General features: G+C 40.1%; 2 protein-coding genes across 5 annotated transcripts in view; one reads left to right on the forward strand and one right to left on the reverse strand.

The window, feature by feature from the left end:
• VGLL4 (vestigial like family member 4) overlaps nucleotides 1-12,227 on the forward strand; it is a 156,230-nt gene that overhangs the window by 132,765 nt on the left and 11,238 nt on the right. The gene's annotated exons all lie outside the window — the stretch shown is intronic.
• ATG7 (autophagy related 7) overlaps nucleotides 1-12,227 on the reverse strand; it is a 327,788-nt gene that overhangs the window by 9,879 nt on the left and 305,682 nt on the right. Inside the window, exon 24 of one of the 2 annotated variants that reach the window (XR_006292252.1) lies at nucleotides 1,377-1,494. The exons of the other annotated variant lie outside the window; for it this stretch is intronic. The gene's annotated coding sequence lies outside the window, so the exon portion shown is untranslated. The remainder of the gene's footprint in view (nucleotides 1-1,376; nucleotides 1,495-12,227) is intronic. 2 annotated transcript variants of the gene reach the window in all.

A 12,227-nucleotide genomic window follows, 5' to 3' on the forward strand; every position in this document is an offset into this window, starting at 1 on the left:
CACCTGTCAGGGATGGTCTAGAAAGATAATACTTACTCCTGCCATGAGTGCAGGGGACTGGAGTAGATGCACTCTCGAGGTCCCTTCCACCCCTACGATTCATGTGATAACTAGAAATTTCCAGCAAAACTTCATCCCCATCCTTCTATATAATACTTTGCCCTTCTGTAGGTTATTCTTGCCAAGCCATCAAGAGCACCTTATAGACATTAATGAATTAAACCTCACTACATACCTAGGAGGCTGGTATAAGTTTATACATGGAGAAACTGAGGCACAGAGAGAATAAGTGACTTTCCCATTGGGAAGACATTTTGTTGAGCACCCTCATACATGCATTAATCTGGTGTGTGCTCAGGAAGCCATCACTTGAGTACAACCATCCTGGCAACTAGTGCCCTGCCTCTAAACTTGTGTTGTCTCAGGCAGGGCACTAGTTGTCACACAGTTTGCCTCAAAATGGAACGAAGTTCTCTTGGCTCTCAGTCTGCTCCAATAACTTCATGACTATGCTTACTGCCTCCAGTGCTTATATTGATTTTGAAGAGAAGTAGTTCTGTTTGAATATACGTAGTATTAACTACCTTTTAAAAATAGCTCTTCGGTAGTATTCAGACGTGAATGCAGCTGATGTCTTTTGTAAAGACAGAGTATATAGCTTCCTTTCTCTTCAGATGTTTGTTTTATTTACTTCTGATGCTTTTGAAATGTTCACCCCTTCTGCCCTCTGTTTCTTGGACTTTCCATGTTGCAGAAAATCTTGCTTTATACATTTTTCTAGCTTACTGCATACACTCGGGGCAAGCTGCAGGTGCTGCCATCCTTTGAACAATAGCTTAAAGCAGTGGAGAGGACACAGAACCAGACCATATTTTAGCTTTTTTCCAGAAATGGGCCCTCAATTACAGACAATTTCACAGCAGATTAGGATAAGGAAACCACTTGTGTAATGTCTCAGGATAGATGACCAGGAAGTGTTTCTCTTCATTGTGGTTGACCAGAGATTGGCACAAGGCTTAATATTAATTCTCCTGGCTCAGAGAGATGAAAGTCATGGCCAACTGTTGACTTCCATCTGGATGCAGTCTAAGTAACAGGGTTATGGGTATGGGTACTCTCCTGGAGGAGTCCTACATTTCAGGAAGCTATCTGCAACTGTCACAATGATCTACTGTATTCAAACACTTTTCCTCACTGATGTGATAATACTGAAATGCCATGCGATGGTACCATTCATGCTTCAGGAAGTGATCAAGAGTCAAACCATAGCTGCTTTTTGGTCCCCTTTTTATAGTGGAAAGAGGGCAGTACACCCCTACAACATCAAATTCTATCCAAGGCCTAAAACTAAATCCTCTTGCAAACTCTTCCATTACCTTTTGAATGAGTAGACTGGGAGCTTCCTTTCGAGATAGACTCTCTGTCAAGATAGGCTTTTTAATTGCAGTTCCTTCAGCAAACCTGGCAGCGCTCATCATTTCTGAAGCTCTTTCCCTGTTATTTCAAATTAATTTTGGCATAATACACATATCCACACACCATAACATTACAGTATGTCCTAGAGAATCTCTAGCCACACTCTACAAGAATCAACAGAAAGCAAAATAATTTATCAACTAGTGAGACATAGTGCTTTACTTACTGTATATGGGAATGTCAGTACATGTAGCAAAACATCCATTTAAAACATTTGTCAGTCTACCAGCACTTACTGAAGAGAAAGAAACAATATTTCCTATGGAGAAATTAGAGTTGGGATCCACGATTGTGTCTATTGTTTTATTGTACCTTAGATTTGTATTTCAGCTTCTGTGCATTCTGCATTTCTTACATACTTTTTTTATGAATAGTAACTCATCATGAATAGGTAGCTCCTCATTCCTCCTGAAAGTGTTTTCTTATGGCATATATTGGCATCGGAAAACTCTTTACTGTTTTTTACAACTCATGGTAATCTGTCCTATTTTTGCTGTGAAATTATTCCCAAAGGAGATTAGGTTTGCCTCTAAGTATCCAATTGGACATCATAATTCCAAACAGCTAATGAGCTGTTTGTTTCAGTGAATAGATAAGAATAACCTGAAATAGCTGCTGCATTACAGGATGTCTAAGTAATATGAAAATACATGACAGAAAACACATTCATGTCTCAGTATTTTGACACTCCATATTTACATAGAAATGCACTGTTCACTAAAATGGCTACTGACATCCAATGGCGGCAACACAGGAAAAGTGTGTTAAGTAAAAGTAATAGAAGGTAGAAACCATAAAATTCTGCTTCAGCAAAAAGGACACATCTGTCTTCCACAAACTTTCATTAATCCTTACCTCTAGCCTCATCTTTTTTGTATTCCATATTTTGTTTTTGGTTCAGTTCACTAATGTAATGGTCAAATCTCCGAAGTGAATCTGACATTCAAGATAGGAAAAATCTGATTGGCAGTCTAAGATAATCAAAGTTCTAGTCTGGAAAAGTAAAATTTAATTACTGATTGCTGGACAAGCTTCTGGAGAGCACCTAAAAATGCTAGGTGCCTTTTATTGAGTGGTGTTTCCAGCCTGATGCTATAAAATGAAAATGAGCCACCTGCCTCTTTCCTTATAAATGGTTTTGAATTGGAGAAGAAATGGAAAATTTGCTGGCTACAGTTAAAGTCCATCTTTGTATCCATTTGAGCCACAAACTGCACTTCTAGAAGAGTACACCAGTATAAACTCACTCTCCGAAAATGTGGCAAGAGGCAGAACTGCCACAGTGGTGCTACAAGAAAACCGTTGTGGAAGATCAGTAGTTAGTTTCGGGTTGGATGCGTTGGCCAGTACAGAACAGGATTTGTAAATTCAGGTTAGATCAGCAGATTTTCCCCAAGGGAACAATATACAACAAAAATTACATTGTTCGCTAACAAAATAAAATTATCCTTCTCAGAAAACCAGTCTGAAGTTCAGATTCTGTGGGGTAGCGATGCTTTAAAAAAAAAACCCCACAAATTCCTAAACAGCTGTAAATTGCCTACTTTTGAGGCTTTTTAGGGTTGACTACTAAGCTGTGAAATGAAATAACAGGGAAGAATAAAGATCTTTAGAATTAAGGGGGAAAAAAATCTCTGTAGCATGATAGGGAAAACAGGAATGTGTATGGGCTACTAGCCATGCAAAGTACACCTGGCTGTATTTTTCTATTCAGGCACAAAGAATGCTTGCTTATATTAGCTGATTGTAGTGGTACTTCTGATAATTAGGTTGGCATTTATAGTGCAACTTATCTAATTTTTCTTTTAATTAAAGGTTCTTAATTAGTGAGGAACAATGTTACACTCCCCCCTCCCCCCCCTCCCCCCAGTTTTATTCATTAGTGAAATGGCACCGAGGTGCTCCTTTCCTCACCTGGCTGTGTTTTAGGTGAAGTATGTAAATAGGTATATTTTGAAGAGGGTGGGGGGAATACAAGCTGCATTAATAACACTGTGGAAAGATATTTTCTACCAGTTGATCGGAATTCCTTAAATAATGTTTAACAGAAGCATTTGGGTTCTTTCAACCCTCAAACGATTGTGTGTGCAGAAGTAACCATTGAAATGTCAACATTTGTGCAGCATTACTACACAGTTACAAAAAGAAAAGGAGTACTTGTGGCACCTTAGAGACTAACAAATTCATTTGAGCATAAGCTTTCGTGAGCTACAGCTCACTTCATTGGATGCATGCTATGCTCAAATAAATTTGTTAGTCTCTAAGGTGCCACAAGTCCTACTTTTCTTTTTGAGAATACAGACTAACACGGCTGCTACTCTGAAACAGTTACAATAGTTTCTTTTTTCTAACAGTGATAATGTCATGTGACCGTTGTAATTGGTAGTAAATGCTGACTCTTTAATGGCAACCCCTGTGTGTTAGCAATTTGACTATCAAAGAAAGATGTTGAAACTTCCTGTCAGAACATTAAAATAATGTTTGAGTCTTGTGTCAAGGTATAGACATTGGTTTACTTTTAGCCATAGAATGCATAGTGCGTGTATAAGGAAGAACATCTTGGAAAGTAAATTAAAAAGCTGTGTAAGTGGAAACTTGTTCTTTCTGCGTGTGCCATATACTTTTATAGTACAACCATTTCAAGTAAAAACTTTTTCTGCCAAAGGGATTCTGGGACATTTGTGATTTCTCCAGTTGGAGATACAGTAACATTTTGGCATCCATTCCTTAAGAAACTGCATGCTGGAAGTCAGTGTAAGCAAAGCTGTCCCCTTCACTGGGCCTCTCTTTTCTCTTTTCCTTAAACAGTTGGCAGAGTTAGTCTGTTCCTCTAGGATGGGTGTGAATTACCACAGTTCTCTGCCAGTACACAGAGCAGCAGCAGCATTTAAAGGTTATACAATTCAAAAATCGTTGAGAACAATGTGGGGTAACTACCTTTGAACTGCTTAACGCACAGGACTGAAACATTGCTTTCAATTAGCAAACATTATTTAGAACCAAATTGAAGCAGACTTTCATCGAACAGTCAGGATGTGTGTGGTTTTGGTATGACATCGATCTAAGCACATGATGCTTGGTAAGCACTGGAGCCTTGGTTATGATTCACTGGGGAGAAACATGGAAAACAATGTCTGTTTTTAAGCACTGGGAAAAAGGACTGAAGATTTGAGCAATGTATAATTTTAGTAAAATTATACTGGAAAGCAGATAGAAGGTTTCAGGCTGAGGGTGCTCTCTTTTACTGATATAACAACCCATTCTGTCACTGAAATTTACACACACCAGGGCCAGAACCTCTGCTTGAGTAAAGCAGAGTTGTTCCATTGTAGTCAGTGATGCTACACCAGGGGCAGGCAAACTTTTTGGCCTGAGGGCCACATCGGGTTTCGGAAATTGTATGGAGGGCCGGTTAGGGGAGGCTGTGCCAGGCTGTGCCCCCGTTGCCTATCCGCCCGCCCTCCCTGCTTCTAACCCCCTGACGGGCCATCCAACCCCCCCGTTCCCTGACTGCCCCTCCAGAATCCCTGCCCCATCCACACACACCCCGCTCCCTGTCCCCTGCCACCCCTGGAACCCCTGCCCCTGACCGCCCCATCCAACTCCCCCTCCTTCCTGATTTTCCCCCCGGGACCCCTGCCCCCATTCCACCACCCCCCATTCCCTGCCCTCTGACTGCCCCGACCCCATCCTGACCACCACCCCGAACTCCCCTGCCCTCTATCCATCCTCCTCTGCTCCCTGACTGCGCAACACAGAGCACTGGTGGCTGGCGGCGCTGCAACCGCACCGCCCAGAGCGTTGTGCTGGTGTAGTGTAGTAAATTGCTCTCCGTAACTGCTACCAGTAGCACATTCCTACGCGGAGCAGTTTAATACACTTCACCAGCAGCATGGTGTGCTGAGGCTGCGGGGGAGGGGGAACAGTGGGGGAGGGTCTGGGGGCTAGTCTCCTGGGCCAGGAGCTCAGGGGCTGGGCAGGAGAGTCCTGTGGGCCGGATGTGGCCCATGGGCCGTAGTTTGCCCACCTCTGTGCTACACTGAGACCAGCTGAGGATTTGACCCATAATAATTTTGTAAGGGGTGGAGAGGCTTGGAGACAGTGAGGGATTCTGTGCTTGGTCAATTAAATAGTGTCATTCATTATGTATTACAAATCTTTAGCTTTCAAAGATAGCCAGCAATTACCCCTAATATTTTTCTGGCTTAATGTTTGACCTCTGAAGATGAATCTCCCTACTAGTTTAAGAAGCCTGGATATACAGAACTACTTCATTTTGGTGAAATACAATTATCTTCAGACATGGAAGCAATTCTGATGGCCCCTTTGGCAAGAGCATAAAGTATCTAAACAAGCATAGAGCAGTTTTCCAAAACATAATTTAAATGGGAGTTAAAAAAATCAAAAGAAATAAATACAATATTCATTGAATACTATTTTCGTGTAAGTTATTAGAATAATTGTTTTCATACTATTAGTGTAAACATTGCTTGTAAGCAACAACAAAACAACTATTTCCTGTATAAGATGCTTCTGCTTGTGCTACTAAACTTTACAAATGAAATGAAATTTAAGCTTTCCAAATTTTGAAACATCTTTGAGTTACCAGTAATGAGAATATCAAGCCCGTTTTCTTTCTAGTCTCATAACTGGAAGTGTTTTCAGTTGCACAAATACATTGTGAATGTAATTTTTTCAAAATATATATATTTAAAATTACATAATAGTAATGTGAAGGAGTTTGATTCATTCCCTGTACTAATATCAATAAAGCTAATCTTGTATTCAGATCAAGTATATGAACAGTCACCATACCAATGGAATCTAAGAGATCTATATGGTTAGATAGTTTTTTTTTTCTGCCATAAGTTTAATTTAAAGTTGCTAAAATTTAGTGTAAATCAAGATCTGAAGAAATCTTTTTGTGAAGAATGGGAATTGTGTAGTGACTAACCCTAAAAAGAAAAAATATTTCCAAAGACTGTTAAACAAGAGAGTTGTGAGTGCAAGCACTCGTGACAATTTTGGGAGTATTGATCTCTGTAGAGGAGACTGAAGGAGCACTGAATAAGATGAAGAATGGTAAGGCAGCTGGCAAAGACAAGATAACTGTTAATAAGATCAAGCAATTGGAGATATTGAAATAAAGCAGATTACTGTGTGTTTGCTGGGATCAAGCTAGGATACCAGATGACCTGAGAACGGGATTGATTGTGCTCCTTTAGAAGGGAAAGGGTGGTGCATATGATCCAAATGCCTATCGGGGCATCACCATGTTAAGTCAGGCTTTGAAAGTCCTTGAGAGAGTTTTGAAAGCCAAGGTTGAGGTTCAAGGAGGAGGAGAATATAGGAGAGGAACAACGTGGCTTTAGGAAGTGAAGGAGTACTAATATTTGCCATGAGACAGAAGTTTGATAGAATGATAAATGGAGGGCTTAACTGCTATGCAACGTTAATTGATCTTGCAAAAGCATTTGACTTGGTTCTATCGGAGCTGGTTTTTAGAGTATTGAGATGGATGGGAGGGGACTACAAGTAGAGATGACTGAGGAACTGTATCAAGGGTCAAGAGCTAAGGTGGTAGGTACCAATACATGGAATTTCGGAGGATTTTGAGGTGACAGCGGCATTGAGACAAGGCAGTGTACTCAGCTTCTCTTCATCTTAGTTATGGCGTTAATTTGTAGGAGAACCGAGCCTGTGGAGATGCAGAGAAAACAAATGTATGCTGACGATCTGGCCTCGATGGCTGAAAAGAGGAATTGGTAAATATGATATCAAAGTGGGCATCTGTGTTTTTAAAGATCATGGTTTAAAGGCAGACACAAAGAAAACTGAAGTTATGCAAGTAGGGAAGGTGGTAGAAGACCTGTTGATTGAAGTTTCAGGAAAGAAGCTGAATCAGAAGAATGAATTTGTTTGCTTGGGAAGTATTCTTAGTGCCACCAGAGAGCGATCTGGAGAACTGAAATTGAGCATGGGTGGCAGTGAAAAAGCTGGCAAGAGTACTTGTTGGACTGGCAATTAGGTAACAAACTGAAAAGAAAAGTGTATGCTGTGTGTGTTTGTCCATGTTTGCTCCATGGAGACAATTAGTCTTAAGGAGATGGAAGAAAGAAGATTCAGGTAGTAGAAAATAATACATCAAGGAGAATGGCAGACAAGCAGAGAGTAAACAGAGTGCACCTGGAAGAAATTGGGCAGGGGGAGAGATGAACTTGGGACTCTCAGTGATAGGTTGGGGAGCACACATTTGAGGTGGGCTGGACATGCGATAAGGATGGGAGAAGAATGACCAACAAAGAAAGCATGGGAGGAAGAAGACAGCAAGAATGGACATGAAGGACCAAGGATATGATGGAAAGACTTTGTCAAGAGACGTTTGAGGAGAAATAGACTGGAACTCCAAGATCTATGAACCCATACCATGGACCAGAAGGAGCAGCGAAAAATCATGGGCACCTCTGATCCCGTGAAAAAGGAGTTGAGAAGAGAAGTGAAGTGAAGAATTTAGTGTTAATCTTAATCCTGGGAGTACTGAAATGGAAGTATACTCTAGCCTGTGTAGTGCTCTTGTGTTACTAGCCTGGGTGGTACTTAAAGATCTGTGCTGGACTCAAACAAAAATGGTGAATTTCCTCTGTAAAACTAGAAGTAGCAAAAATTTCTCATTGTTGTTAGTGCTGGATAGATTTTCATGTGAATTACTTAAGAAAAGTATTTTTAAATACAATGGGCCAAAGCATACCCTGCCCAGAGGTGATCATCCTCACAGTGTGAGAAGGGGATTTGGGTCCACAGAGGGGCATGAGGCATGGCTTTCCTCTCTGTCTGGATATCCCAATATTCTCAGGCCCAGTCTCTGTGCTGCTGTTTCTTGCTCCTCATAGTCCCCCATAAATCCTGCCTGACAGCAAGGCTCATTCTGGAGCCATGCTACCTACCAATTTCTCACCATTTATGGCTGTGCATTACCTCTGTGCCCAAGAGGGGTAGAAGGAGTGGAGCAGATGCAGACACTTAAAGGAGCAGAATTTAACTCCGACAGACATTTCCTATGGAAATTTTGTAGAGTTGTTATCCACATATAGCGGATGCTCCCAATTCCATCCCCACCTTTCCTGTTTCTCCCCCAAGCCTGTGGAGGCCTACGTCCTCATCATAGGGAGGGATAATACCATCTTGGTTTTGCTCCCTTTCCTCACTTGGAGTTGAATTTAGCAATACTTATTTACCCTCCAAGTCTGTAGCCTATGGCCCACCACCTCTGGCAGGTTTTTCTGTTGGAATCCTGTATAAATGGGTATGAAGTTCTATAGAAACATACAGACAGGAAGTTATATATGTTAAATATGTTTGTTTGCATTTAAGCTTTATATAAAATGAATAGAAATATATATGCTATTTGAGTCGCATGTAAATACATGGAAAAACCTGACATTTTTGAGTTTCCTATAACTGGTCAAGCTTTGCCATTTTGATCAGCAAATTCAATATTCTGGCATGGAAATCCCAAACATTGGGCAAAACTGTGAACCTACAGTTCCATTTTCACAGCAGAAACAGCTCTTTGTGGTGAAGAGACTTCTGCCTTTGAGAATTGATGTGTCTTCATTACACAGACAAATAAAATCTAGGGGATATAATATTGTATTCTCTTCAGCCAGTGAAAATCTGAATTTATCAGCAGGAAGAATTTGGTTTTGTACCAAGCAATGCTAATACTTCAAACTGTACTAGACCATATAGGCTTTAGTTGTGATCATACACCCAAGTGTAGCTTTTCTGGTTTGCAGCTGTGGATGGTATTGTGCTGCAGCAGGAAAAATTATCCCTCTCTGTTGGCATCTATCATTAGAGATTTTCCTTAAATTTGAAAATAATGTAGGGCCAAATTCTGTTTACATTGATCACATAAGTAATTTCACTGGCTTAAATGTATTGTTGTGGTTCAAAGGGACTATTTTATGTGAGCAAGGCAATTAGAGGTTAGCTCATAATTTGTATTTAGACTTAATCTGTTTGTAAGAACATGTTTTAATGTAATAATTTATTGACAAGACCATTTCATTGCTATTGCCCAGGTTTAACTCATTACATTGATTTTTTTTTTTTGAACAAAAAAATCTCATTAAGCAGAGACTTTGTATAAGGTTCAGTGTTTACACTTTTCAGATGGAAGGAAAGATGGTAGCTTGTTTGTGTTGTGCATTCAGTGGTCATTTTCAGTACTGTATTTTAAGAGCAGTTTACTGTACTTCAGATATAGAAACTGCTGTGCTTCCCATCCAGTCTCTACTCATACCAGTCACTAGCTCAGTATAATGCAATCCGAAACGTCTTTCTTTAGAATGCTGATATTGCAGACTGTCTTGTGTACTGAAATGTTACTAGGCTGGCAAAGCCATAGAGCAAAGCACACAAGCACAGACCTGTAAGAATACATTTCCCAGTGTGTTGTGTACTGCTTTCTATGGTGAGATCTCTTAAGTATTTGGTTATAAAGGCAGCAGTAGCCGGTTGCTCCTTTACACTGTGTCCGAATGCAAGGAAGAATTGGTGCTGAAGTCGCTAATCATATTCTCACCAGGAATCCCATTGTACAACAAAGTACAACAGCCTTTTTCAACCAAACGAGGCCCTAGAGCCACTATCTAGCTTCATCATCAATCACAGTTAGGTCAGTATAAATACAGAAAGTTTAGAAGGAAAAAAAAAATTCATTTCTTAACATAGATGGATGCTGTAGTCCATTAAGAGGTGGCTGATACCCTTCTCCTGCTCTTCTCTTTCTCTTTTCCCCACCTCCTGGTCCCTCCTATATTTTAAATATTATATGTTAAATATTCCAGAGGAGTAATCAGCCATCTTTTACTGGCACACATGTGAACAAAAGGTAGCCACAGTTCAGAACAATAATGTAAATCTAAGTGTAGTTTTGATCCTGAATACTATGGAGAAGTTGGTGTCAAAGCAGAGTTATTAAATACCTCTATACAAACTAAAATATAAAAAAAATCCTATATAAAAACAGGTAGAGGGGTAAGTCAAGTAAAGGTTACCCTCTCACGTAAATCTTGCATTTTTATTTCTATTAGATTTTGTGTAAGAAGGATGGCTAAATTGCTTGTTAGCGGGCTTCAGGATTCCTTATTTGCATCTGTTTACAATTGTTATGTGGGATTTTAACTTTCAGTTTCTCAATTGTTAGCTTCCCTTTTCCTGCTAGCTCTAACCGTACCAGACCTCTAGAAGATGCAGTGGCTTCTTGTACTGGTCAGGTGTTTCAGCATTGAATAATAATGCTCACATCTTGATTTGGGCATAATCTCACCATTATGGTAAAAGCTGTTTTCTCTCTTTCCCCACCCCTCGCAGCCCCAACCCTCCAGTCATACCAGCATTTCTGCAAAGTCTCTCTTATGTGTTATGATTGGGTAAGACAAAGTTTTTAAATGGATTTATTTAATAAGTATCCCTGTTGAGTATCTGGCAGTCTTGTTCCATAAGATCTGCTCCTGCTCTAAGTTTTTCTCCTGCCTTTTCATAAAGCCACTTTTCTCTTTTAACTCTCTTTCATCCCTGGTATGAACTTGATGTGCCAGAACCACAGTATGGGGCTTTTGATAAAGTTTAACCTTTAAAATACTGATTTTTCCAGAATACCAATCAAACAAATGCTTATGTGGATGGATGTGTGATTATGTCCTACTGTATGTCATAATTCATCAAGTTGAAAGCGCAGTTCTCTCTCTCACTTTAGTTTCCTTTTGAATGGTTTGTCTGTTTAGCAGCTTCCCCCGATGAATAGCTAATACACATCTATTAAGCAAAAGACGATACAAAATCATTTATTTTTAAAGTGCAATAAATGTTGAAGTCTTAATTACGTGAGTGAATCTGTTGAGGAGACAATTCACCAGTTGGTTGTAATTAATCTTCTGTGGGAACTGCTCTTGCTAATTAAAGAAACGTGGTGAAAGAAAATACAACCATTTGAGACAGAAATAAACAATGGATTCTGCTCTTTAAATGTTCCATGTTTCAACAACCCCACTGCCGCCAGTGGAGTTACTTCTGATGTTAATTAGGTTGCCCTAAGGTAATTTACACTTATGGCAGCATGCAGAGTATGCACACTACATACCCCAGCTAGCACAGATCTAAATTGAGTGTGGATGGTGAGGCACTGCTTAGGTGACTAAACTGCCCTACATGCCTGAATCCCCAGGATATATATACTGTATATGGCTCTTTACACAATCAACCAGTGCCCCAGTGTCTACACTATTGTTTTTAGCAGTGTAGTGTCCGGCTGCTGGAGCGTTTGCCCACTGCAGAGAAAGGCAGTGATTGATACATGTTCTTCCCATACACTTAGATGGATACATGTTCTTCCCATACACTTCAGCATTGCTTAAGGAAAACTATTGCTAGGAGGGTGGGGAAGGGGAGTAGACTTTATAGGATTCTAAATTGGTAGGTTTCTGGCCTTAAAGTATGATCAGTAGCCAGAATATGGCTCAATTCTTAAAGCATTAAATAAGTATCAGGAAATCTAGGGGAAAATGCGACACTATCTCCTGACAGAGCTTGGAAGCATAAATCACTCTTTAATTAAAGTGCGTGTTTTACAGGAGATGGTGGGATGGAGAGGGGATGGGGTTGATCTATTTTATACCTTATCGCGAAGAATTGAGCAGCACACGTCTCTTGGTGTTTTTGAAAAGGCCTCTGTCTTGCAAATGTCA

This window comes from Chelonia mydas, chromosome 7 (assembly GCF_015237465.2).
Source record: "Chelonia mydas isolate rCheMyd1 chromosome 7, rCheMyd1.pri.v2, whole genome shotgun sequence".
Classification (NCBI taxonomy): Eukaryota; Metazoa; Chordata; order Testudines; family Cheloniidae; genus Chelonia; species Chelonia mydas.